Source organism: Camelus dromedarius, chromosome 22, assembly GCF_036321535.1.
Source record: "Camelus dromedarius isolate mCamDro1 chromosome 22, mCamDro1.pat, whole genome shotgun sequence".
In the NCBI taxonomy this organism is placed as follows: domain Eukaryota; kingdom Metazoa; phylum Chordata; class Mammalia; order Artiodactyla; family Camelidae; genus Camelus; species Camelus dromedarius.
In genome coordinates, this window is record NC_087457.1 from 1,876,325 (window position 1) to 1,902,903 (window position 26,579).

At 36.8% G+C, this 26,579-nt stretch overlaps 1 pseudogene; it reads right to left on the reverse strand.

The window, feature by feature from the left end:
- Nucleotides 1-833: 833 nt before the first annotated feature.
- Nucleotides 834-25,986, reverse strand: LOC135318453 (kinesin-like protein KIF21A; annotated as a pseudogene).
- Between the last annotated feature and the right edge of the window lie 593 nt (nt 25,987-26,579).

Below are 26,579 nucleotides of genomic sequence, written 5' to 3' on the forward strand. Positions count from 1 at the left end.
AGCCACCCTTTCCCCATTCAGTGTTGTGAGCCTGCCAGGGGGTGAGAGAGAGGGCAAGTTGGGGAGCCTATCTGGGCAAGTGATGTCACTGGTACCAGTTCAAGTTCTTAGAAAAAGATATTGTTTCATACTTACCACGTGTAGGTCATGTATAGATTTTTAATGAGGGTGACCCTCCCTGTTTGCTGTCCGGGAACTCAGAGGTTTCCTGGGATGCCGGACGTCCCACGTTAAATCTGGGACAGTCCTGGGCAAAGCAGGGCAGCTGATCGCCCTAATATTAATTTGTTTGATTTCACAGTAGCTCCTGGAAAGAGGCACTGCATTTACATCCACTTACAAATAAGGAAACAGGCAGGGAGAATGAAGTTCCGGAGGCCGCAAAGCCAGGGAGAGGGAGAGCCTGGGTCAGAAGGCAACTAGTCTGGTGTCTAAGTGTGCGCTCCCAACCCCTCCCCTTTGCCACCTGGAACCTAGAGGCGACACCAGTGTGATTAACATGTTTTCTGAACAGTGAACCAGGATGATGGGGGCCAAGGGGGTCACTGATCTGTAGGTCCCAGTGCTTGAGACAGGCCTGCCCCTCCCTAAAAATCAGATAAGAAGGGAAAGAAATATTCCTATCTAATAAAACTGAAATTAAAACGTTTCCATCACAGAATGTATGCCCAGCACTAATGAAACAATTTAACAGCATTTTAGTCCTGAGCACAGAGTACAGCGCAGCTGCACAACTTTGGTCACGACAAGTAAACAGCAATACTTAACACAAACTGTGTAACAGTCTTTGTGAGTAGATTAAGGTCAACTCCATTTTGTGAAAAATCATCAATATACTGTCACCTCTCTTTTCCATTACATTAAAAGAGCTTTCAAATTTGGGAACCCTCTGTAGACTGATATAAATACCAGACAAAGAGACCACATTTTGACTAACATTCTTGACATGTTTAAATAGGTAAATCGGCTGAACAGTAAACAGCGGGTTGCATTGTATTCCAGATGTATTTTCTGTCACAAAAGCAGATATCTTTACATTCAGCAGTTGGACTCAGATATATTTCCCAGTTAATCCCATTCACAATTTTGCCTAATAAATGCAAGATGACATTTTCCATACAGAACACAGAGTGTTATCTCAGTGTTCAGTTTATGACTATCTTCATCCATGTTTAATTACTGGCAATATCTTCCCCCAGATCTCCTGCATCAGACATTTGACCATCTTGTAAATTTTGAGCCTTCCAAATTCTCACAGTTCGATGACTACAAAATAATAAATTAAAAATGAACATGTGAAAAGATGTGGAAATATAAAGAAATAAGTTCTTAGAATTACTTATCATGGAAACATTTTCTGAAAAGACCTTTAAGAGGTGTAAGTAAAAATATACATTATACTATAATTATATCAAAGTTACCCATAATAATGAACTTTAAAATAGCTCCTATTATCAAAGGCTTACAATGTGCCAGCATTGTCACTATGTGTGCCTTACAAAGATGAATGAATTTAATTCTCCTTGCCTACCAAAAGATACAGATAATGCTATTATCCCCTATTTACTGATGAGGAAACTGAGGTCTAGAGAAGTGAAGAAATTTGCCCAAGATCATAAAGTAAGTGATAAAGGCATGATCTGAATCTAGGCAGTCTGGCTCCAGGTTCCTGTCTCCTAAACATCACACTGATATGACAAGGTCAGAGGTCCTTAGGCAAAAGAGCCCAGAGTAAGGTCAGAGTTTAGGGGCCAGGCAGGGACTCCAGGGAGCTAGTGACTCTGTCAACAGTCAGGAAGAATCATGTTCCAGTGAAATCAGCAGAAGCCCACAGGAAAAACGAGGGTATTAAGAAGTGGAATACCACTCTACCTATCATAGAACACAGAGGATGCAAAATTTTTCTGAGAAAACTATTTTTGTTGACCCAACATGTGGGCACTGGGGACCAGTCACTAGGCAGTCACATTTTTCTACCATGTCTCTCATGGCTCTAAAAGGGGAGTGTTGCTTTTCTCTAATTTCCTAATAAATCCAAAGCCAAAAAGAAAGATTTGCCATGGAATTTTATAGTTAAAAAGCTTTTCAAATGTTATGCAGTCCATTTCAAGGATGAAGGACATTTACTGACTTGTCCAGTGTAACACAGTGGAGCACAGAGCAGAGCCTAGAATCCAGGGTTTCCAGTTCTTAATCAATAGTCTTCCCTCTTGTGAGAGTTCTCATCACAGGAATAAAAGGCACACTTTTTCTTTTTTCTTTTTTTTTTTTTTGTATCTACATCAGATGATGGATGTTAATTCCTAAATTTATTACGGTAATCATTTCATTATACATGTCAGTCAAATCATTATGCTGCACACCTTAAACTTGTGCAATGCTGTATGTCAATTATATCTCAATAAAACTTGGGGACAAATAATAATCTCATCCACCCACACAGCACATGTACATTGAAAATAGTAAGGGGCTGTGCTCATCCATCCACCCATTTATCCATCTCATTTATCCCATTCAACCATCCACTCAGCACATTTTCATTGAGAGCTTGCTGTGCTCTAGGCACTATTTTAGGTGCCTGGGATGAACATAAAATAAACAAATAAATAAATAATAGAATTTTCTGCCTTTATAGATCATACATTCTAGCAAAAGGAGACAGACAACAAACCACAATAAATAATTAGATTATAAAGTTTATTAGAAAGTAATAAATGTTATAGAAAAATAAAAGAGCATGGCAAAGGGGAGCAGGAATAGCAGGTCAGAGGAGAGATCACAATTTTAAATAAAATGGCAAGGTGATTCTTCTTGAGGAAGAAAGAACTTAGAAAAATGTCTGAAGGCAAAGTATTCCAGACAAAGAGATCAGCCAGGGCAAATGCCCTAAGGCTGGAGTGAGCCTGCTCTGTTCAAAGACCAGCAGAGAGGTGATCAGTGTTGTCAGAGAAGGAGCCCAGCAGAGGGTGCTAGAAGGTGACATGAGAGAGAACAGATGCTCAGGGGGCTAGGCCCAGTATTGGCTCGTTGCTACATAAGATGGACAATGACCATGAGCTTTTCAGCCAAGCAGAAACATGATCTGACTTGTGTTTTAAAAAAATTACTCTGGCTTCTGTACTGAGAATATATCACACAAGGGCAAAGACCCTTGTTTAGAAGGCTGTTGTAGTCATCCAGGAGCTGATGGTGACTAGGGTCAGTGAGGCAGCAAAAGACATGGCGAGAAGTGGTTGGATTCTAGATGTAATTTACAGGTACAACACCAACAGAATTTGCTGTTATGGAGTGTGAAAGAAAGGGAGGAATGAAAGTTTCAAGTCTGAGGAACAGAGGAGACAGAGAAGCCATTGACTGAGATGGAGAAGTTTACAGAGCAAGCCTCAGAAAGGCTGGGAGTTCAATTTTCAGCATATGAAATGTAAGATGATCACCACTACTAGTCATGAGAGAAAAACTTGTGCCAGGTTCTCTCTCCTGTTGTAAACAAAGTGAAAACTTGAGAAAATGTAAGGAACATCTGTTTTCAGACACTGGGCAATGGGTAGTTCAGGCTTGTGATCCCTGAGAAAAGGGGAACAGAGAAGGTAAGCTCTGTGACGGACTTGGTTCTGGTCCTGGAATCACCTTCCAGACTACAGCAGGGGGCGGGGGAACCAAGCAGAAAAATCACAGAATGGGAGGTGAAGAGATAGTAAGAAACACCTGGGAAGTATGAAGTCATTGGAATTTGTAAGACCAAGTGGAGAAGAGGAGAGAGCATGCAAAAACAACTGTGGAGCTACAGGGAAAAAATTCCATAAATACACATAGAGGCGAAGCTGCACATGAGTAAAGCCAGGCCCAAAACCAATCACTAGTTAAGTGTAAGTCAGATGACTCCCAGGGCGCACTGAGGGCTGTGAGATGCTCAGGTTCTGACCAGTAGAGCAGAGAGTGTCATCACACGCCTAAGACAGTCAGTAGGGATCCAAGAAGAGCTCAAAACAAGTCTCAGAAAGATGAAGCTGAGCCACAAGCAACTTAACTGCCTGATAGACAAAGCCCAACACTCTTTAAAGGAATATAATATAATCCAGATACTCAAACACAACACTGTCATGTTCAACAGTCAATAAAATATTACTTGACATAAAAAAGGAGGGAAAATGAGACCCATAATCATAAGAAAAATCAATGACAACAGATCCAGGAATCAGATATGACAGAATCACTTCTACAGGGACAGGGAATTACACAGTGCCTCAGTTTTCCCTCCTGTAAGCCAGGGATGATGACAATGCTCCCCTCCTAGTGTTCTCATGAGGACAAAATTTTAGTGCCTGAAAACTCTTAAAACAATGCCTGGCAGATACTAAGCCCTGTACACGTTTGTTAAACAGCAAATATGTAGAACTAATTTGAAAATAGCCCCTCTGATTTTATTGTCTGTTTTCCTGATTTGAAGTTATGTGGTAAATGCATCTGCATCTGATGCACCAGGAGTAAACTGAGGGAAATTTCAGTTCTTTAAAAATAAAACTGGGTCATGGAAGGTACTACAGTACCCTCACACCTCACTGGACAGGCCTCAGGGACGCACAATTCTTTTATAGTCTTATCTGAGTGTCCTATGACTTTGAGGGCTATTAAGTTATTTCCAGTAAACTGTCAAGGACACAACAAGTTTCCCAGGGGATAAACAAAAGCGGTGACTCTTAGGAAAGTAATGCATCTTGGAAATTGCATCAGTGAAGCATCAAAAGTAAGCACCCTAGAAAAACACAAAAAAATTGGCTTTGATGTTCTTTAAAGATGAGAGAAAGCAAATCTAAATGAAAAGAGGGATTTGAGGAAAATATCACAGATAATAAGAGACACCACAGAAATAGGACAGAGGCTTCAAAATAAAATCAGGGTTATCATGCACTTAGGATAAAAGAATCTGGAAGGTGCTCAAGTTAAATTAAGTAACATAATTGGTGCACAAATGACATGGGGAGGTTTTCAAGATAGATATTCAGGAGAAATCACATTTTATTTGAAGGAGACAAACACCTCACACTATAGTACATATGCTTTCCTTCCCAAAGTGCTTATACACATATGATGTAGTTTTTATGGTCGCATCTCTACACCTCCTTCAAGCACCTTCTTAAGTGTCACTGTCTCAGGGAGGGCCTCACTGACCACTCTCACTGTGCAATGCCCCCACCCCCACCCTGTACTCTCCTCCTTGCTTTGTTTTTCTCCATCGCGCCCATCACCATCTGACATATTTTACTTATTTATTTTCTTTTCATCTCCTTAGAATAAAACTGGGGTTTGTTCATGTTTTGCTCACTTTGCTGTTCCCAACAGCCTAGGACAGTGCCTGGCACACAGGAGAGTCATCATGAATGAGCAAATAAATTAATCAATCCAGTCATCAGAATAGGGAGGAAGCAAATATTCATACCATGTATTTTAAAAGAGTTGGGAGAGGTAAAAAGAGGTTTTTTCTTTTTTTTTTAAATAATTTGTTCTAAATATGAAGAATGGCAAGTTTGTTGCCTTTCTGGGAAAAAAAAAAAAACTTTAGAAATTAGTCACCTATCAATGATTAAAAAAAATTAAAATCACCAGGAGAAGATCTGGCAGGAGACTTCCCAGTGTAAGCAGAGAGCTGATACAGGAGTAACACTATAATCTTGTACCTGGGGAGCCCGAACTCAGTGCCCACAGTGGGCCTCAGAAAACAGAAATAAGACAGCATGAACAGCCATTAGAGTGGCTGCAATAAAAGAAGGATTTCGCATGTTCTGCATTCCCAGATGCTGACAACAGAGCATTCATTAAATCTGAACACGAGCAACCAGTGTAGAGAAATATCACACGGGAAAGCTGACTCAGTAGCAGTAAAAGTGTGGGTGGAATTACCTCCTATGGCTTTGCTGGGGCCATCATAACCTGCTGTCTCTCTGACGGGCACAAAGTTATCCACGTTCCAGAGTTTCAGAATACCCCCTCTGCAGCCACTGAGCAAAACTGGGTGGCACCATTCCCAGGGCACAGATCCAGTCCTTGTGTGTGTTTGGAACTTGCTGAGAGAAAAAAGAAAAATTATCAGCATAAGAGGAGGCTTCCAAAGAAAATTTTCATATGAAAACAAGTTACAAAAGTTTTTACTGACAAAATTCAATATTTGGAACACTGAATTGGCCTGGAAACTATTTTTAAAAAAATTTTGGTATGCAATCACTCTTAGTGATTTAAAGAAATAAGTCTATAATTTGCTCTGCAATTTGCCTCACTAGTTATCATCAGTGTTATCAGCATTAAAGGGCTAGAATATTAAAAATCTATAGAATCTAAAAGACCTGGAAAGTATACAGGATTTTTCAAACATCACTTCCTCTTCAAAGGAGTAATTATCTCACCTTTCTCTAACATGTATTTCATGCAAGTTTGGAAACTTTAACCTGGTATGTAGTCTCTAAGGATTATCTCATAAAGTCACTGCCTTAAATTTTGAACAAGAACAAGAGCCTAAAGCTTTCTGTTGAAGGCTGGAGCTAAACTATACATTTCAAAATGAGTAGACAATAATTATAAGCTCAGACATTATGACCATATTTTATGCATAAAAATATTCCTATGCATAATATAGAAGTTACATCCAAGAATGTACATCTATAAAAGAAAAGCTTTTGAACGCAATGTCTGCATCTGTTGCCAGGTTTTTTCTATCAACATACAGTCTACTTGTTTATTTGCTTTTCATCTGGTTGTCAGCAGGAAAGTGACAGCAACAGCAGGACAAACGCGCCCACACGGAGAGAAGGGAAAGCTGGAACCTGAGAACAAGTTCATATGCTAATTCATTTCTTCCTCTGGGAATTAGGGAAAGCCACCAACATTTGATTGTACTGACAAAACACTTCAACCCAACCATCATTCCACAGGAAATGAGAGAACCACCACTCATGGAGGTATGAACATGCTCCTGCAGAGGAGGCACCATTTACACTGCTCTGACTTTAGCTACACTTAGATTTCTTTGGACTGTGCATACCTAAATCAAAAACAAAATAAAATGAGAAACTGTAACTGCTTTACTCTGAGACCGATTTTATTTAGTAAGCAAATGCACAGGGCAGTCCCAGACTTTCCAGTTCTTATCAGGGCCTACTCTCCTCTTATCTAAGAGGTTATCATTCAATGCTAAGTGTTGCCCTTTTCATAATTAATAACCCTGATGGGTGACAATGAAACACTCTTGAAGAGGAAGCCCTGACTGATATCATCCTTAAATGATGAAATTCTACTTAGAGGCTCTTCAAGTTCTTATAGAGGATACTGGTGACTTTGAAGCACCCAGTCTGTCCCGTGCATTACCTGTAGAAGGTCTTTTTGAGCCAGACCCCGTTTCTTGATTCCATTGTCTCTGGACCCACTAACTAGGTTATCCCCTTGTATGATTATCACTTCAGTGCCATCATAATGAGGGGGCTCGAAACTGCAGGTGGGACTCACAGTTCCAAGAGCCCCTTCAGTTACATCAAACATCTAAATAAAAGCAGAAAGAAAGCAGTCATCCTATTTAACTTACATATAAGTACCTATATGTGTCCATTCATAGAAATACATGAGATGTATATTAACAAGACATGATTTGTTTTGTTGTGATATTTTACTAAGTTAACCAAAAAGAAACTGGCTATGAATGACTCAGAATGAACCTGAGCCCTATTTTCAGATTACTTTTGCTGACATATTAGGCTTTTAAAGGCAACAATTTTTTTTCACATATGAGTGCACAAATGGTATGTTCAATAATAAAAATGCTGGTTATCAATCCAGTTGCTATTCAAATAAGTGACATAATGGTTATTTCAACACTGCTAGTTGGCTCAGCGGTCCTGCTGGTCATCGCAAATACCCCAGAGCTGCTATTCTGAAATTTTCCCTCCCCTCAGTTGCCCTCATCTCTCTCAGCTGTTGACCTTGTGATGTCCTGCAAAGGCTAGTGTGATCAAAAATTAACTTTCTGGACCCTCCTCCCAGTTACAAAAGTTTGCTTTTATCCTCAGACATTCTCTTTCCCATCCCTTCTTTTCAGCTGCTAAAGTGTACTTACTTCTTTCCAAGGTTCACATCTTTGGTCGGACTCTTTTTTGGTCTGATTCATCAACTGCCACCCCTTTTCTGCTCACACTTTCCCTCTCCACTGAGCCCATCTCCCAAGCATTTAAACATGCTCAAGTCTATAGAATACAAATCCCATCCCCTTAACCATTCTCTTTTCAAGTCACTAACTCATTTCTCATCTTTTAATAAAAGTTCCTTTAAAAGGAGCACTTATATGCTTCCTAGATCTCTTTATCACTGTATCCTCTTTTATTCCTGTTGGTTCTTATAGGATTCCCAAGGCTGAGTCATGTCAACTTCTTGCTCCTTTGGCCATATCAACTACTCTAACTTCTTGAACATCTGCTTCTGTTTGACTGGCTCTGAAACACACATGTCTACTTATAACTTATCTTGAGCCTTGGACTTGCCTTTCAAATGGCCTACTGGTCTACACAAGGAAATCCTCAAACTTAACATCTCCAAAATCAAATTATGCATCTCTCTTCATCTGCTACTTGCATAAAACCTGAAGACCATAATATGTTCAGTATAAAAGATGGTGATGATGGGACTTAAGCAGTAGTTGGATGACTGAGCCAAGAAATCTTTAAAATCCCTCCCAACCTATCTTCTGTGACAAGTGATCATATACGTATAAATAATAAGAACAAAATCAGGAACTATGAGTGAGGAAGATCAGGAAGAAAAAGCAAAGGCTAGAAATGAGAAAAAAGAAATATGATTAAGAGAACAGGGTCCTAGGTGTATCTGAATACTTTAAATCTATCAATAGGAGAATATAATTCAACAACTGTATTATACACACTTTGATGTAATGATCCTTGCAGCTGGTGATGATTAGATCTTGTCCATTGGAAATCTGATCTACAGTTAAGACATATAACAGGGCCTAGTTGTCCTGTTAACTTTCCTGTGGACTGAAACCTTAGAGAAAAAAAAAGAAAGAAAGAAAAAAATTTTGTTTGGAAATATTTCTTAGCATGCTGAGGCTAAGTCTCAACAAAAATAATCTATATTCTTTGATAAAATTATTCATTCATTTTCTTCTGACTTAACTCCACCTCTATACAAGTCTGTTCAAATTAACAGTCAAAAAATGGCCAAACTACGATGGAAGTGTCAGAAGTCCTAAACAAGTTATTCCAAAGTGACTAATGTCATTCAAGTAGTAAACAAAAGGGCATCAAGAGTCCAAAAACTTGCTACAGGTTAATTTTAACTCCACCCTAAGTCCAGGTAAACTTTAACCTGTTAAATGTCTGCATATGTTATAGACATATGACTGATGTTATCAGGCCCGATGTGAAATTGGATTAAAACAACTATGTCACTGATATAACTAGAAAATAGCAATATGGAGAAAGTAAGATTATTTTTTACACACACATATTTTCACACATACACATGCACGTATATGTACACCTATCTTATATACACATGTATACACACATGTGTGGGCACTACGTGCGTACACATGTGCACCAGGACATAGGTAGTCCATTTCATCAGTTATTTTAAAGATATGAAAATGACCAGGAATGTATCTGACTGGTAGAAAAGCATATGATGTCAAATGTCAGGGGTGACAATGAACTTTTTTTCGTAGTCCTGCTTCAAATCAAGCTACTGGGATACAGAGATATATTTGGCTTCCAGAATATTACCATTTCTTGAACACTCTTTTCTTAGTTACTTTGTTAAGATGAATCTGTATTTAATCATGTTGCTGAAATCAGGCAGGTTTCAAAGGATCTAACTTTTCAGCAGAAAAGAAAGTGTGAAGATTTTCAAAACCTGATCTTTTCTGCCTCTTGTGGTGACTAAGTTTCTTCCTCCATGGTGCTCTGGCTACAAGTTTAACATCTTCAAGAATAAACCAAGTCTTCCTCTCTTTCCTAATTTTCTTAAACAAACACTCATTTTATTTTTCTTCTTTTTATTTTTAAAACAGTACTCAGGGCTGTGTTTCTTCTTTCTCTTTCTCTCTCATTTATTTATATATAAATTAGGTTTATTATACTTTCTCAAACATGCATTAAAATATTACAAGTTATAACTAGCTATTCCTCAAAATTTCTAAAATAAATTTCCCTTTATTTACCACTAACAAATTCCTTCTAGATTGGATTATTATCTGAATTTCCTGAATTGCAGACTGAAGTCAGTATCCTGTAATTGCCTGTTCAGTGGCCTTTATCCTCCATTATGAGATGAGTTCTAAGAAGGTGGACCCCACGTTTGTCTGGCTAAGCCTTTATCCCCAGTACCTACCATAGTGCTGGTACAGTGTCTGTCATAATTGATCTTGAATATATATTTGTTAATGAATAAATAAATATTCTCTTGCTGCCAAAATTGAAAGAACTAAAATAAATACTCTAGTGGATAAAATCTCATACTTCAATATATCATTTTTCTTTTTTTACTCACTCCATCTTCTTACGACTTCATCTTTTATATATATTATTTCATATTCACCAAAATCCTGTGAGGATTTATGTGCAAAGTTGTAAAGTTTATGAACTGAAAAATTTGAGATATAAGATGCATGACTGATGTTACAAAAAATAATTCTTTCAAAGGTACTAATGCAGTTAGGATGAGAGTCTTGGTCTCTTCTTAGTAAACAGTACAACTGGAGACATATATTAAGGAAGGCTGTTTTCCTTCATATATATTTTCCCCAGCAATGGAGATAAAAGAAGGAAAATTGGGAGTTTGCTAATGAGGACAGAAGAGATATTTAGGAGTGTTGTATTCAGCAGAAAAGCCCAAGATTTTATATTAACTTCTGGGGTTATAAAAATTAGACTTCATATGCACTAATGATAAGTGAAAAAATATATTTGCCATATAAAAGAAATATATTTTCCTTTAAAATTCTGCCTTTTAAGATCCCACATTCTGACCGCATTTCCAGAAGCTGCACAGAGGAAGGTGCCAGTTGGGTTTAGTGCAATTTGACTGATCTGGTTTTCCCCAGAAGGAATAGCAACTGTCCGGCTGGTACTTGCAGAACAGGCATCTCCAAGAGGAACTTGACCTGAAGACCTTAACAGAGGTGAAACAGCAAGGTAAGTCACATTTCTGGGTAACAGTTAGGCTTAGAATGCCTTAAATTCCTAGGAAACTGGCTGCAGGCAACCAGATCTGGTCACTGTAAGCAGCTTACCCAGCACAGCACTTCACACACACGTGACTGGCACTTATAAATAAACATTTTGACAGATAAATGAATGAATGAAGAAAACAAGATGACATGGCTTTAAACTCAATTTGCAAGTCTCTTAAACACTGAGAATTATGGGTCCTGAATTAAGGATGACCTCAATATGATTCAGAAAATATTAGATGACAATGATTTAAAAACTCAGCAAGTGATGCAGTGCCACAGAGGTAATTCATTTTCCTGCAGTTTCCAGAAGCCCCCTGAGGGGCAAGCCTACCGATATTCTTTCATATGTAAGATTTGCCCTTTTCAGTTAAACACACTGAGGAATTTTAAAATTATTTTTAGTTTTTGTTTACTTTAACCCAATCATATATGGATTAGTTACTATTGCTTAACCATAACTTACTTCTATTTCCTCTGCTAAATTCTAAATGGCAAGTGTATTTTTAAATTTGGGAACATTTTCTCAGTTAACTTCTAAAATATCAAGTTATAATCAGTCTTTTCAAATTAGATTTTAGTCAGTCAACTGGATGGGTAAATTTCTAACATAAGATAACAGTGTTCTTTTTCTACAAAACTTCCCTCAAGAGACTTGTATTCAATACAGTAAATAATTAGTAGTTCTCAACATGCAAAATAGAATTTAATGTTAGTAAACCCCACTGTACAAATTAGTAAAAACTAACCACTCCTATGCTCCCTACTCTTATTTAAACCAACAGAGTTCACCCTAATTTTAATTATGTAAAACAGTTCATCAACCTTATGGCAAAAAGAATCATCTGCTCTACATTTTAAAGACATACATGATAAGAAACACAGGAAACAAACTCATCGTCCAATTATCCAACACAACCTAAAGTTATAAAATATGGTCTAACCTCAAGGCAGTGATAAGTCCTAAAAAAAACAAAACAAAACAACAAAAAAAAGCCCTCTCAGTTATTCAATACATGCTAATTAAATGTTGCAGGTACTTCTTCACCATCTACAATGGTGATTCCAGCCATTTTCCAGGGAGTGGTATTCATTTGAAGCATGTAAATCATTTAACTATACAAGTAATAAATACTATGAAAATTTAATTCCTTAGTTATTTGGTTAGGGAGGAAATATGAAATGTGTACTTAGTCACAGATCAAATATGACTTCTCCCTTCCTGTTTAATATTGAGCTCTTATATATTATTTTCTCAATAGTTTTTTTCACCTTACTTTATCGGCATTCTTACTGTAAACACTTTAACATTCCTTGCAAGTAGACAGGTATAAATAAACAAAAATGCACTCACAGACCTATCTTTTCTCATATTTATAAACAAGGACTATTTGCCCCTTATGCTATTTGCCTTTAAGTTACTTACATTAGCATTTGAATGCACTTTGCTGAGTCTCTGATATCCCACACCTTAATATAAGATGTTGACACTGTGAAGACCAAACTTGTATAATATAGTATTTTACAGATATGACATTGTTGGGATGACCCCCCAGTGACATTATCCCATACTTTACAAGTACGATCTAAAACAAGCAAAAAAGAGGAAATACTGTCAATATGAACTAAATTAGACTCACTTAACAATAACAATTTCTCTTCTATGAGGAAAAAAATGAGATAAGAAAACAGTAATTATTCCATTCACCTGAAACAGGCATCCTAACTCCATCCCTGACACTTTGCAGCAGATTCAAGGGCAAAGGAGGTGTGAAGGATTGGATGAAAGCTAGGGATGCATCATGAGGTATTAAAAAAATAATTACACAAAATTTTGAAATAGACATACGAAAAGAGTCTTACGCCAAATTGCCCCTGAATCTTAAACAGCCATCCTAAATCAGCTGTTTCAAAATCTGCTCTTAGCTCCTGAACACTCCATACTCATAAATACACACACGTTTCTTTTCCAGGAGTCATTGATGGATTTTATCTTTGACTCAAAAAACATAATCATAAAACTATTCTATTTTGTTTTTCTGACATGCTGAATGTGTAATTATACTGGAGAAATCAATTTAACTTGAATCATTAGAAAATTATATTTTTACAGAGTAAATTTTTTTTAATGGGGGAATTGCTTGCCATTATTCACAACGCATACACTAGACTCTTGTATTTCCCTCATAGACAATGAACAAAAATGTTCACTGATTAAACTAATTCTTGGAATATCCCTAAATGCTAAAAAACAAAAACAAAAACAAAAAAAACCTAGCTCCCCAAATTCCTATACATGCTTCCTTCTCATCGTCCTAGTCTCATTGCCCATTGTCATGTATATTCTACCTTTCAACTCAATTGGATTTAGTTTCCAAACCACTTCTTTTCTTTTCTTTTCTTTTTTTTAAGGATTAGATTTATTCATTTATTTCTGCTTGGAAGAGGTACCGGGGATTGAACCCAGGACCTCGTGTATGTTGAGCATGTGCTCTACCACTTGAGCTATACAGCCCCCTCCCCCCAAATCCACTTCTGCCTCCACATCTCTGCTTCTGCTCTTCTGTGATCTTGGTTGCCAGTCCTTACCTGTCAATAGCAACAATCCTGTAAGGTTCATCCTAAATACCTCCTTATCAAAGCTTTCCGTATTTTTACAACTTGGCATAATCTCTCCCTTTCCTGAAACCCCAAAACTCTTAGTCTCTAATTTTTCAACTCATTTATAGTTGATTATTTTAGCTGCCTGCCATTTTACCAAAGGGGTTAAGAGCACAGGCTTGGAGACAAATAGACCTAGGTTTCCAATCCTGGCTCTTCCACTTTCTAGCTAAGTTTATCTGGGGAAATTATTTAACTTCTTGAATCTTCAGTCTCTTCATCTGTAAAAATGAGGATGCAATATGTATGTCATTGGGGTTGTTGTGAAAATTAAGTGAGATGTAATTTGCATACTGTCCAGTGCAGCCTCTGACATACAGGAACTTTTCAAGAAACGGGGGCTGCTACCCACCTTACTCTCTCTGCCACACTGTACATTGCAATGGCCTTTTGTAGATTTCTACGCAGCCTGCGTTACTAAGCTCAGGGCGTTGCATACATAAGACGCTCAACTACCGAAGAGATGTATCCCCTCGCCATTCTACTCGCATCACATCAACAGAGGTTTTCCTTTCTTACCTCCCATGCAGTGATCTTATGTTTTATATAATTCAGGGGTTGAACCATATTATCCCTCAGATTTTTATGAGTCTTAAACAGTTTGACATTTTTTTCAAAACCTGTTCAACGTAATCATTTTTAAAAGATCTATTATGTATCTAATGACACAACAACTAGCACCTTTGATCCAGTGAGGAGAAATCATAGCCCCCACACAGAGCCCAGCTGTTGTGCGCCCTTCAGATGTGTGTGTGTGCACACACTGAAGTGGGGGCGTTCTGATTCATTTTGAAGCTGGAAGTGGGTTGATTATGCCCCTGAGCTGGGAGAAAAATAAACAGAGCTTTACTTCAGTAGCTGTATCATGAAACTACTTTTAATTTTTTTCTCTGACTTTAAGAAGTCTTTCCAAGCAATTAGTAATAAAATCCATACTGGTCCCTTGTCTCATTTTTTAGGCAAAGGGACACAGTGTGAAACAGTAAAAGCAGTGATGGCATGCATCAACAAATCAGGTGTCAGCTAGCAAGTGCCTTCTGCAAGGAGCAAAGCCAGTGCTGCATCTGGATTTTCTTATTAGTAATTTAATCTCTTTCAAATTTAATGAAGTAATATTGGGAGCTATTCAAGTATAGTGAATTCTGACAGGTAAGAAAGTATAAATGATGGTTAACTGGAAGATGTGACTCTGTCAGGCTGGAGTATAATTCTACATCAAAAAAGACATTCTGAAGAAAGTATAACACATATCACCTAAAGTACTAAGAAAGCAAATTTGAAACCAATTTGAAGAAATATAAGAATATCTGTATAGACAGAAATTCTAAAGGGAGAATGGCTCAAAAATAGCAAAAACTTTAAAACTCTTAACAGTGTCAAAGAAAAAAAATTAAGAGTAAAATTTTAAGAGAACAGTGAGGCTCTTTAGGGAGCTTTATGATAAATTTAATATTTCTAAGTTTCTGCTTTATGCCATTGGACTATGAACTGTGGAAATAGAAAGTTTATCAAAACACTGTCCTTATCCTACAAGAATTTAAGACAGGATCTGAATTGAAATAACTGTATGAGGAAGACTAAAAATGAGTGTGAATTAAGACATAATAAATATGTAGGTTGACTGTAACTGTGCTTCAGAGCAGGAAGAAAAATTATGCTAAAATATGCCCATCATCTAAGACAGATGGCATACTATGAGGGCAGATGCGGGCATGAAACCAAGCTTTCTGTTTCCATCTTCTTGATGAATGAGAACAGCCTTCATGATGCAAGGTGCGGGGATAATTAAGGAGAAATGTAAGCCCAAGATAAGTTAGAACTGATAATTAAGACTTATTCAATGAGTTCAAGTACTTCTGTTTCTGAAACACTATGTCACAGGGTTTTGAAAATATATACTATTGTGGAGGCAAAACCATTGTTGGTACACTGGATCAATAAAAGGGATAAAACACATAGACCCAATTTTCTAGGAAGGAGAAAAATAGTGGATTTCAGAGATTACAGATGAGTAACTCTTGTTGAGTCTCACAGAGGAAAACATTAAATAAATATAAACACTTAAATGCTCATATAAATGTTCATATAAGATAACATGGGGAAGTTCACTAATCTCATGGGGAAGTTCTTTGTAGAATCAATAGACAGCATGTTAGGAGAATGTCATATTCACAATATATGTTGACTCCAGAAAGGTCCATACAAAAAGCTTTTCAAATGACATCCTTGTAGATGTGGTGAGTAAGAAAAACACTATTGTAGTAAGTAAGGTAGTTTTCCATCAGTGCTGAAGAACCACACCTAAAGGGTCCATGTTCCTGTCAGTCTGGAAAGAGGTCTTCAATATCTAGTCAGTCTTTCCTCAGAAACAAAGACAGACATGGCATGTTTATTAAATTGATATATTAAAGAGATGCACTGCCTAGAAAAAAATCACAAACAAAATTCATTTAGGTACATACCTACCACTAAAATATTCAATGGAAAAAAAATAAGCATAAAATTTAAGTTGAAGATAGAAGAGAATGCTCCAAGTAGGAAAGGGGCTTAACTCAATTTTACAAGCTAAATAAATTTGTTTATTTATATGAGATCAATGGCTTAACAATTTTTGATTCCTCTACCAGCATTTTCAATGACTTGTGCAATACAAGTAAATATCTCAGAAGAAAGCAAGAGAGTTACTATATTCTGCTGAGGCCACATCTGAAATGAGATTGAGCTCTGGATGCCACATTCTAAGAAGAACTCTGAAAAATGGGAGATTTTTCCAAAACCACGGAAGCAGAAAGAAGAATCCTAGACTATATCATATTAGGAGCAGATGAATCTAAAACTATTGAGATGATAAGAGAACTTCCACTAGAGAGAGCATACAAAAGCACAGTTAAATGGCTGAATATTTAAAAGATCTGTCAGATACCCACAAAAAGATGTACTGGATTAATTCTACTAGAGCTCAAGAGGGCTGATGAAAGGCCAATGGATAGAAATTTAAAGGAGGTAAATTTAGGCTCAGGATTTTTTAAAATCCTTTATTTTTAGGGTTTAGTTATATTGATTTCAAAAAATGAAGGGAGTTCCTCGTTACTAGAAATAATACCAGGAACTGTTACCACATGGATGTGTAATGACAAAATCCAAAGTATTATTTGCATACATGCATCAGTTTGAGATTTTTGAAACTAATGCTCAGTAACTTGTTGGTAATCTAAGAATTTAACCAGAACTGTAATGGGAGCAAAACCTCCTCAAAAGTCTGAATCTGCCATTTCAAAAGCTTAACTGATGTGGGGTTTAAAAGCTATGAACTGAAGCCATCAAATTATAACTATTGCTTCATATGTTGAAAAGTTATGATCTAATACACAGTCAACTGCTACTGTTACTTCGAAAACAGAATATGTATGTATATATGTATGTATGTACGTATGTATGTGTATTTTAAGAAGCTGACTATAAAGAAAAAAAATCCATGATAACAGCCTAAGAGTTGCATGATCTGCATTTAATGACACAAATCACCCTAAGGAAAAAAAAAAGAAAAAACTAAACAGTACCCTCAGTTATATAATACTATGTCTCCAAAAATTTCCTTCATTCAGATCATTCTCTTTATCCTGAGAATCTATTAAATGTTCCCTTCATGACATAACATCCAACACAATTCTGTCATGTCAAAGGTTGTAATATTACAAAAGTAAATACTTGCTTCCAGTGACTTAATATATGGCCCAGCCTAGAGACCAGGATGCCTTTTTTTCATTCTTACTTGTTTTTATTTTTTCAGACCTTTGAAGAAAAAGAATTTCAACACTAAATAAAGAATTTTATTCATTAGATACTGAAAAATACTCTCATATTCTCAGAATATTAGGGTCAATATTTTATAGAGATTACCTTATATCAAAGATAATAGAAAAAATACAGAAATTGGAAACATACATCCTTGGTATTTCTTTTCTATTAAAATTAATCTATTCACATTCTGGAATATATAAATCAACTTTAAAATTGTTTAAGTTAAGGTTAAACACTGCAAACTTACACAACAGATCTGATCTGAAGGAAAAATAATGCTTACTTTTGTTCCATTCAAAACCAGCAAAGTCTTGCAATGCTGTGAATGAGATTAATTTCCTCCCCCCTCCCCCACTTGCCTTCTGGAGGATCTACTGATGATCAGGAAAATGGCCATAAGACATGGTGGGGGGGAAGTGCAAAGGGAAAGGAGACAAAATGATTAGTGGAAAGAGGAAATGATAGAAAGAAAAAGAAATTAAGGGTCCAAAAAATCTGTAACATGAAAAAATGCAACATTGTTATTTCTAAAATAGCATTTACTAGTTAAAAATAATAATTATTTTTTAAAACCTCTTTTTCTATTTCTTTCTATACTTTAGGTACCATAGTATCCTTTTTCCCCTAGCATACCTTTTTTCATCACAAACCCTGCCATAAACTTCTTATTTAAAATCGATAAACCAACATGAAAAACTACCTATACACCTCCCACAATTTGAGGGGGCAATATTCACTGAGGAAATTAATTTTCATAGATCTAAATTTCTTTTAAAGAAAAATTTTAGATTATAGACAGAAAACAAATAGCACAATTTTTTATGTTATTATACAAAAAAGTCTGCCACTACTTTGTCTGAGAGTTATGATCACAAAAATATATTATATATATATATATATTAAAATTTATGGTTAAAAATGTTAGTGCATTGACATTTACCAGTTATGAATGCAACAAAAATGGGACTTGCTTAAAGTTTCTAGGAAGGCATTTTAGAACATCACTGAAAGGTCAGAAGGTAGGAAAGACAGAAAGAACCTGTGTATCTCTGACACAGAAGAGTCACTTTTATCAGATCTACAGGGAAAGAGTCAGAATTATGAGGAGAAAGACTGCAGATGGTAACAGGCGGACACTGAGGCTGAGCTGATGCAATGGTATGAATAATAGAAACACAGCAAACATTTCCTTTAATGGGCCCTGCTTTCCTATTTGCACTGGATATCAGCAAATTCAATATACACCTAAATTAGCTACAATATTTTGTTCTTATGTTTTCTACCAAGATTTGGGGAGGGGGAACTTTCTATTACTGATCCATGGAACCGATCTGTCCTCGCTTTCTAAAATGTAGCCCCTGAAGAGGAACGCCATCAAGTAAATGAAATCCATCACTTCAAGGTGCTATTTAATCTGACTAGTACTAGAAAACTTTTCCCATTTCAATAACCATTAATGAATTTTATTCCTCTTGATAATTACTTTAGAGTCTCATATGAAAATTACACAAATACATGTCTGTGTGGGGAGTGAGTCAGTCAAAATTTAATAACCTTTGATTTAACTCATCTCAAAAACGTGGAGGTCTTCTGCCTAGTCAGTCCCTCAGCAACAGCAGGGAGGTTTTGGTGGGATTTTAAAAATAAGTGAGCCATTCCTGTCAGCCTGACCCTGAATCCTCCAGTACTGACAGTAAGTCTGGTTATTATATTAAATATTTAGCATGTAGAATCATACAATAGGCTTGGGAAGAATGAGGACAGAGTGAGTGCTGGCATGTCATGTCATCAGAAACAATGTGTTTGACCTAACTTCTAGCAGGTGAAATATGCTAGTCTCAAAAAGGAGCCCAAAAGAAAGTGATTCAGAAGGTAGGTGAGGGTTTGGGTTAAGTCAGTTATTCTAAGTTTTAATTTATAGAGATGACAATGCAGTTAAATGATTGGTAGCTGATAAACCATTTCAGTAAAAAACATGGAACTATGATTAGACTGTCAAGATTATCAAAAGACTGACAAACTTTTATGACCGTAAATACAAGGTGGACAAAATTTACTAATTCTTCATATCACTAGTGAAAATTGACTTCCTACAGACATTCCTAATGCTGTGCTCTTTTCTCAGTTAAATGAGAGGTATGATTTAACAACATTCAAGAGTCTTTTAATACTTGTTTTTAAATTTAAAAAATCACCTAACTAGATCACCTTAAAGAACATATCATATACTGATTAAACTATATTAAAATTTAATCAAGAATTTTATCCATAAATTAAGTAGATTAAAGATTACTTCAAAATAATCATGTATCTAAGTCTACAGAGCCATTTAGCATGATCAAACATGCCAGACAGATCTTAAACAGTATCCTGTAATTTCAGAAATCGTTGATATATGTAGGAAGATCATAGCATAGAAAACAAGTTGGCATGGGAGGCTGGATATCAAGTACATACGTCCACAACATTATAATTCAAAATCAAAGCAGACAAGTCAGAGTTAATAAATACTTTATGGCAACACCTTTAGTATGAAATTTTTACAAGAGAGATTCTGGCTCAATGTGGGGATACTTTTTCACTTCAACTTTGATGAAAATAGTATTTTCCCTACCCCTCCAACTTTTCTTTCCCCAACAGCCCACCCTGAGTTCTACCCTCTCCACCTCTCCACCTATAAAGGTACTCTTATTTTTCAAGAACACAATGACTCAAGTTTTGTGGTGGATTTGTAGAACAAGCAAATGGTAACATGTTACACATATGTGACACGGTCTTTGTCAGCTGTTATATCCACCAAAGATAAAATAATTTGCCACTTTTCAAGGCAGGATATTGGATTAGAGGCTTCTATGGGCTCAATGAACATGAAGAGTCCCAAGAAATTTCAACTTCAAGTGATCACAAAGATATTTCAATTCTAATTGACTTGCAAAAGGAAAAGGCAAGGCAAGTGCTGAAGTGAAGCAATGCAAATCTACAGCAGGGAATAATGTTCAACAGGAAAATAAATTCATCTAATTTTGTGTATATGGTTCATTTCCCATTGGAAAAACACATAAAATACAGCATGAGTTCACAAGTCAGACTCCACCTCCCACACAGAGAGAGCTAAGTGTTCTCTCTGGATTGTATTGAAATGCTCAGGAATATTATAACCTATAGTTGGGACTCTTTAACATAATGACTTACTTATCCTGCTGAACTGATGTGTTTCCCTGAGAAACAGTGAGACGATTAAAAACATTCAGTTCATTACGGGGCCAGCTTGGTGGGGAAGAAGGAGGTGAAGGCTAGCCTCTGAAGTTCCAGAATCTGAGCTACAAGGAAAAAAAGTTAAATAGGTGGCTATTTATTTGTTAGAAATGTTATAAGAAACATGCTTTAAAAAAAAAAAAAAAAGCTTCTCAATAGAGAACTCCTTCCTTCCTTCCTTTCTTCCTCTCTTCCTTTTTCATAAGATAAAATGCACTCTGAACAATTTAATTCTTTTCCCCTACTGGATTGTGTTACATTGGCCAAAAGATGGCACTAAAGAAAAAGTTCTGTTGGCTAAAATCTAAACTCAGTATGAATAAATCAAGGCAAATTTAAAATTATACAATTTTACACTTGAGATCAAGATGCTCACTTTACAGATGAGGGAAGAGACCCTGAGAGATTAAGAGGGATTTGCTTATTCAACTGATTAATTCATTTATTTTTTAATTACTTATTTTCTCCATCCCCTATCTCCTAGTTATTCTTTGAGATATTTGATTCATTAGAAACTGATAAATTACATCTTTAAATACAGGAAGCAAGGATGATTAGGACAATTTCCATGACATTCAAGGCAGCTAAACCAGTGGTCAAAGTAGAGAGTGTGCATGATGGTACAGGGGAGGGGATGGTATAAGATCACTCACTTGGGTACAGAAAATACCCAAAAACTTCTTTTCATATTTAATACTGAAGAAATTGGCTTTGCCAATATTTGAACAGAGATTGCCATTGATGATCTCACTTAAGACCATGTCAGAGATCTACCTGCCATCTGCAGCCTGTGAGGTGACCTGAGGGAAATGTGAGTGTGCTGCAGGTAGAAGGATACAGGGGCTCTAACCCATTTGTAACTTTCTGCGTGTTGTGGTGTTGCAATTTACAAATGCCCAGGTAAGTGGACCATCGGATTATATTATATACCGTTAGGCAGACTAACCCTCACAAAACAAACTCTCACAAAACACACACGTAGCTTCTAAAAGAGTTCAACAACAAAAAATTAAGGATAATACCAATTTAAATATGAAAGAACAGCAAGAAAGCACCATAACTCACACATCTTCTAACACTAGATTTTTTTCAACCACTTTAAAGCGGTGAAATCAATGAGTTTTATTCAGATAACAGAAACAGTCAGAATTAATTTCAAATTTTTCTAGAAGACTATTTGAGTTACAGTTTTAATAAACCTCTCCTCAAAGGTATATTAACTTCACAATGAGATACACAGATAATTGAAAAATAAGAGTACATGATCAATTTATTTTACAGGTATGTGTGAGACCAAGAAAATTAGAAGACCACAAGCTGACAGCTGATTCAATTGTCTTAAGTCAAATCAGTCACAATCCCAGAGTCAGCCTAAATATGGAGAATAATTCCACTGCTGTCCTTTAGCATCTCAGTGCTGCTGATGTTTTATACACCCTATCAGATAAAAAAGCATTAGTAACTGACTGCCTTTGTTCCTTGGTCTTTGGGTTTTCTGCTTTCTCACACACCTTTCTTCTTGCTATGGGGGGAGGCTCTGGTGGGTTTTTTTCTGACAGAGATGACTGTCTAGAACTAAGAGAGAAAAAGATTCTGTAATCATCTAATTTTAAATATATACATAGAACGTTGGCAATTGAACCTAAATTTTTAATAGATTACTAAGTAGAACTTGAAAAAGGTTACTTGGGAATAAAAGATAGAACTAGGATAGGAAAATATTACATGAGTTATTTTTAATTAATGGGAGCTTGACAACTGTATATTTAATTTTTAAATTGGCAATCTTATCAAAAACATATAAGCCTATTATCTTTGAACATAAACATCAATGCTCTACTGCCAAATAGCTAACATGAATTTTTAAATTTTAAATGTCTTTAAGTTTGATTAAAACTGCTTTAGGTGAAGAAAAATTGTCTTTACAATTTTTCAAGAACAAAAATATTAGAATATCAGAATATGAGAAACAATGAAATTTAATGAATTATTATTTACAGAGTCACAAAAGAATACTACAGGTGAGCACAAAAAGTGTTTTACTTAACTAGTATTTAAGTATTAGTTAGCTATGTAAGTTTTGGTTAAAAATATTCTTGTTTTATTATAAATTTTAAATGTTGAATAATGGCTATGTAACTAATAATTTAAGACTGATTTTTGTGTATAGTGGTAATGAATTTTAATTGGAAAAAAAATGAAATTTTGCTATCCTTGGCTACTTATACTAATAAGGAAAAAAACACCAAGGAATTAGAAAGCAGGATCCTCAGAACGGGCTTAAAGTGATTCCTACCTGAAAGTGAAAACTAAATGTAACAAAACTTCATGTGCCTGATTTTTCTAATCAAAGGAAATCACATTTTAGAAGTTCTGCATCATTTAAGTCATAGGCCTACTTAGGTGAATGATTTTATTTTATGCAATAAAAGTCATGAATTAATGTGTTATAAGAGTTACCGTACCAGCATGTGACCAGCTCTTAAATTTGTACAGAATCACACAAGCATCTTAATTGATGAAAACTTGAAAATAAATCATGTGAAGAGACAGTATCTAAAAGATATTTTCTACAACCTGTCATGAATTATAACATTTTTAAAAAGAAAAAGGCAAAAAGAAGATATTCTGGATTCCAGATCATAGATTTAGTCTTGAATTTCCAAAAGTCACTATTCATCTGACAGACTAAATGCTGAACACATGGGAGTTCCTAAAATCTGGTCTCAGTTCTGTATCACTACCTTCACCAAAAGCTTTTCTTCTACTGTTATCTTATCAAAAAAGCACTGAAGCCATAAGCCATACTAGTTAGCAATCTTTATCAGCAAATTCAATAGTTAATCACATAGGCCACCTCAAGCACAAGCAAGAAAGTTCTGCCATCTTCAAAATTAATTTTGGAACTAAAGGTAGCAGATGGGCTTACTGAATGGAAGACAATGAAAATACCTTCATAAGATGAAGAAAGTTATGAGAAACAGATATTCAAGTTGGGGGCGGGGAGTTTGTTATATTTTATTATTTGCAGAGTCATCTAGTATGTGCCATTTTTTGGCACTATTTCTCAATGCAGTCATGTGTTCATATAGTAAATCATTTGCTAGATCATATATGAGGGTTAGTTTGAAAAAAGTCATTAAAAATCTTTACCAGTGAATGACTGATGTAGTTGTAATACAACTAACAAACAAAACACACACACTGGCCTGTGTAGGAAAATCTTTCTTCTCAAGATAATTATGAACAATTTCTAAATAAAATCTGTTTTGAGTAGAATGTTTCTTGTTAAGATGATCACAGATGGGAAACGTTCCCTCCTTCAACTCTTTAATAACACAACAACAATTCTTTGTGTATACACTCATCCCAGACATGCAATGTCTTCAAGGCAAAGGATTAGGAAAGTTCAAAATGGATTAAGTTGGTAACTGACATCTGCATTTTTCTTTAACAGTGTCAGCAAAAGTCTACTCACCTGCCCAGGCTCTTAGAATGAGGATGTACCATGACTCAGAGCAAACTGGAGAGGCTCCAAGGTTCTGTTTGCTGTAATGATTTTACAGGTGGCACTTTAACCTACATTTGTTTCTAAATAAGTTTTGTCTGTAATTCACATCTCAGCCTTCATAAAAATGATAATCTTTAAGAAAGACCCTAAAACTTAGAAATAGGACACAGCAATTTTAACAAAGAACATCTCATTTAGATTATTCCGAATATTCAAAAAGTTAGGGGACACGACACCTGGCAGAAATTACTTTGAAAACTAGAGATCTTATTTACATAATTAAAAAAAGAAATAAGAAATTAGCAATATATATATATATATTGAAAAAGAAAAGAAAAGTCAAAAGAAAGGAAGTTAGTGTAGCTGGGCCAGACTTGCATGCTGCCTCTCTTAGAATCGAAGCCAGAAGGGGGAGGGAGCTCTTTTTCCCTAGCACAAGTACTGGTCTCAGTATTCATTCTAACCTCTTGCCCTTCTGCAACAGGTGTAAAAGGGCCATGCAAGAAGGCATCTCCTGCACTAGTGTCTGAAGGTAAAAACATTTAGCATGTCTTTCCCTAGCAAGTGTGTCAAACATAGCACGTATGACAGTGACAAGCCAGAGCTACAGCCAGGGAAGACTTTTGGGGGTCATAATCATAGCCAACATTTGTATATGCTTATTGGATGCCAGAAATTGTTGTAAACACTTTATTATATTAGCATATACTATCATTATCCCAGTTCACAAGTGAGAAAACAGAGGCACACAGAAGCTAAAAGTCCAAAGTCACAGTTAGTAAGTGGTAAAGCCAGATTCTAAACCAGGCAATCTGCCTCCAGCATTACTGCGCTCTCCTGACACTCGTGGCCCGCTCCCTCAATGTCTAATAAAAAGAAAGAAAGAAATTAAACCAACAGATAATTGCAGGGGATTTCAACTCAATTTTGATTTTTCCCGTGCTTAGATGATTTATTTAATGTAAACTTTATTTTAATACCGATTTTTATATTTGTGGCCCCATTTTCATGACCCTGCCCCCTGATGTCTTAACTGGATGTTTAATCTGCCTGTTGGATATCCAACGCCAGCCCATGCTAGCTTTTGGCAGCGTGGTGAGGCAGGTGAAGGTTAATTTTCCCTAGAATCTAAATTCACCATAAGCATTCCCTTCCATACTCCAGGAAAATCAAGGGACTACCTTGTTGTAAATGCTTAGAGTTGGATGTTATCACTAATGTATTAGATAATCAAGGTGTTTGCCACATTATAAACCTTTAGAGTGCAGAAACCCTGTTGTATTCAACTTTACATCACTTGCATTTAACATAGTGCATTACCTATTTAAAATACATAGCCAACTTCGTTTATTCAATGAGTGAAAAATAAATGATTTGAGATCCTTTCAGGCATCTTCGCAGTTCAAAAGGGGTGGCAGAGAGCAAGAGAAAACTTTTGGAAAGAAAAAGCCCTGCAGACGCGCACCCCCACCACCCCAGGCCCCCTGCAGCCGGCGCACCTCCACTCCAGGGCGCCCGCCCGCCCTCGGTCCATCCCTCCGCTCGCTCCCAGCTGCGGCGCCTCGCACTTGACTTGAGTCCCCGCAGCGCTCGTCTTCACCGCCGGGGTCCGCCGCCCCGCGCCATGGAGCCGGCCGCGGGCAGCGAGCGCCGCATCCTAAGCGGTCCCCGCGGGCCCGCCTCCACCAGGGGCCACGCGCCCTTGGCAGCCGTCCCCGGCCGGGCCCGAGGGGAATCGGCAGCTGCGGATCAGCGAGGGCGGCCAGTTCAGCGATGGGCTGGAGGATCGAGGCTTGCTAGAAAGCAGCCCTCGACCAAGACCTCACGAAGCCCAGAACCACAGGAAGAAGGCATTGGGGGCCTCCTGGTTCTCATTATTGGCACACAGGCCCTGGTAGGGGCTGCCTTCAGTGCTTTTAGCTGAGCATCCTCTGAAGAAATGCTGCGGTCTATTTTGTGCTTGGAGATGAGAGTGATGGATGCACAGGTTTGGGGGGAACTTCTCTTCTCAGAACTGGCAAGGCTCACATTTTAAATAGTGTGTCCATTGCAAATAAAGACAATTGCCCTTCACTGCCAAAAAAAAAAAAAAAAGAAGAAAGAAAGAAAGAAAAGCCCTGCAGGCCA